Source organism: Saccopteryx bilineata, chromosome 1 (genome assembly GCF_036850765.1).
Source record: "Saccopteryx bilineata isolate mSacBil1 chromosome 1, mSacBil1_pri_phased_curated, whole genome shotgun sequence".
Taxonomy (NCBI): domain Eukaryota; kingdom Metazoa; phylum Chordata; class Mammalia; order Chiroptera; family Emballonuridae; genus Saccopteryx; species Saccopteryx bilineata.
In genome coordinates this window covers 119,226,902-119,229,777 of record NC_089490.1, presented here as the reverse complement: position 1 = coordinate 119,229,777, position 2,876 = coordinate 119,226,902, and the positions used below count along the sequence as shown (strand labels likewise).

Sequence of the window (2,876 nt, the reverse complement as noted above, 5' to 3'; positions counted from 1 at the left end):
GGGGTATAGCTGACCCAAATTGTGCAGTGTTGAATATAGCTCTGAGGCTGGTTATATACCCTTAACCACATACAGGTTGGAGGAAAAGAAGGGAGAGCATGATATAATCATTAACAAGCTTATAACATTTGTCTAGAGGATCTATAAAAAAATTAAAACTTTCAAGGTAACACAATACTGATGCCGTTTACGTATCAAAGACACTCACAAATCTTTTAGTGTCTATCTCCCCTCCCTTTGCCTAGAGGTATATGTTACTCTCAGGACTCCAGGAAGGGAGGGAGAGTTAAAATCAGTGTAGGGTATGTAAATATTGTCTCTTATTGAAAGGGAAAGGAAGTTCTTCAGATAACCTTTATTCTATAGTTAAACTAAATGATCCAGTCATCCTTGCTAACCAGAAAGCTTCTGCATTCTTCTCCTTCCATTCTCTAAAGAAAGGATGGGACAAGAAACCTGAATTTTCCTCCAAAAATTAATATTAATATTAATTTTTGCAGGCCCTGGCTGGTTGGCTCAGCGGTAGAGCGTTGGCCCGGCGTGCAGGAGTCTCGGGTTCGATTCCCGGCCAGGGCACACAGGAGAGGCGCCCATCTGCTTCTCCACCCTTCCCCCTCTCCTTCCTCTCTGTCTCTCTCTTCCTCTCCCGCAGCGAGGCTCCATTGGAGCAAAGATGGCCCGGGCGCTGGGGATGGCTCTGTGGCCTCTGCCTCAGGCGCTAGAATGGCTCTGGACGCAACAGAGTGACGCCCCAGAGGGGCAAAGCATCGCCCCCTGGTGGGCATGCTGGGTGGATCCTGCTCGGGTGCATGCGGGAGTCTGTCTGACTGCCTCCTCGTTTCCAGCTTCGGAAAAATGAAAAAAAAAATTAATTTTTGCAATTCTTTGGTACCTTACCACAAAGGCATTAAAAAGTACAAATTGATTGTTACAATACAGTCATGGGGATATAAAGTACAGCATAGGGAATACAGTCAATTATATTCTAATAACTGTATGGTGTTATGTAATGTCTAATCATTGGGGTGCACACCTAAAACTAATATCATAATGTATACTTTAATTGAAAAATAAAGCCTGAGGGGTCCAAGCAGTTTGGGTGGCAGGAGAAGCGGCAGTGGCCAGGCAGCCCAGGTTCATGAAGACACACAGCATGCCCCCGCCCAGGTTCATGAAGACACACAGCACCCCCCACCCCCGCCGCCATGATGCCTAAAAGAAAGGTCAGCTCTGCTGAGGGGTCGGCGAAGTAGGAGCCCACGAGGAGATCAGCGAGGTTGTCAGCTAAACCAGCTTCTACAGAAGTGGAAACGAAACCCAAAAAGACGGCCAGAAAGGACAAATCAGTGACAAAACAATGCAAACAAGAGAGAAAAGGGGAGCAAAGGGAAAACAGGCCGAAGTGGCTAACCAGGAACCTAAGGATCTGCCTGCGTGCCTGACCAGGCGGTGGCGCAGTGGATAGAGTGTCGGACTGGGATGTGGAGGACCCAGGTTCGAGACCCTGAGGTTGCCAGCTTGAGCGTGGGCTCATCTGGTTTGAGCAAAGCTCACCAGCTTAGACCCAAGGTTGCTGGCTTCAGCAAGGGGTTACTTTACTCAGTCTGCTGAAGGCCCGCGGTCAAGGCACGTATGAGAAAGCAATCAATGAACAACTAAGGTGTTGCAACAAAAAACTGATGATTGATGCTTCTCATCTCTCTCCGTCCCTGTCTATCCCTCTCTCTGACTCTCTGTCTCTGTAAAAAAAAAAAAAAAAAAAAAAAAAAAAAAAAAAAAAAAGGCCTGACCTGTGGTGGCGCAGTGGATAAAGCTTCGACCTGGAAATCTGAGGTCGCCGGTTCAAAACCCTGGGCTTGCCTGGTCAAGGCACATATGGGAGTTGATGCTTCCAGCTCCTCCCCCCCCTTCTCTCTCTCTGTCTCTCCTCTCTCTCTCTCTCTCCCTCTCCTCTCTAAAATGAACAAATAAAAAGAAAAAAGAAAAATAATAATAATAATAAAAAAATAAAAAATCTGCCTGCGGAAAATGGAGGAACTAAACACGAGGAGAGCCCAGCCTCAGAGGAAGCAGGAGAGAAAGAAGCCAAGTCTGATTAATGTCACACACCATTTTGTATCAGCGGTCCCTGTCTTTCTTCTGGTACAATCCAGAGGAAGTTTTTTAGTAGCTCTAGACACTTTTTTTTTTTTTTTTTGTACAGGGACAGAGAGAGAGTCAGAGAGAGGGATAGATAGGGACAGACAGACAGGAACTGAGAGAGATGAAAAGCATCAATCATCAGTTTTTCGTTGCGACATCTTAGTTGTTCATTGATTGCTTTCTCATATGTGCCTTGACCAAGGGGCCACAGCAGTCCGAGTGACCCCTTGCTCAAGCCAGCGACCTTGGGTCCAAGCTGGTGAGCTTTTGCTCAAACCAGATGAACCTGCGCTCAAGCTGGCGACCTCGGAGTCTTGAACCTGGGTTCTTTGCATCCCATTCCGACGCTCTATCCACTGCACCACTGCCTGGTCAGGCTAGAAACATTTTTTTTTTTTAGATTTTATTTATTCATTTTGGAGAGAGAGAGAGAGAGAGAGAGAGAGAAGGGAGGGAGGAGCAGAAAGCATCAACTCCCATATGTGCCTTGACCAGGGAAACCTGGGGCTTTGAACCGGCAACCTCAGTGTTCCAGGTCGATGCTTTTACCCACTGTGCCACCACAGGTCAGGCTAGAAACATTTTTAAGAAGGAGGGAATTCCACCTCATCTCATTGTTTTAAGTACAAATGCTTTTTTTTAAGAGATGAAATCATTTGCTGGTTGTTTATTTTTTGGCACAACCAAAAAATAGTGAGATATGACTTTGGAAGGCTTTGATTGTCTTGGATGTC

General features: G+C 46.1%; 1 pseudogene; it reads left to right on the top strand.

The window, feature by feature from the left end:
* The first annotated feature begins 1,205 nt into the window (after positions 1 to 1,205).
* LOC136320074 (non-histone chromosomal protein HMG-14-like) lies at positions 1,206 to 2,099 on the top strand (annotated as a pseudogene).
* Positions 2,100 to 2,876: the final 777 nt, after the last annotated feature.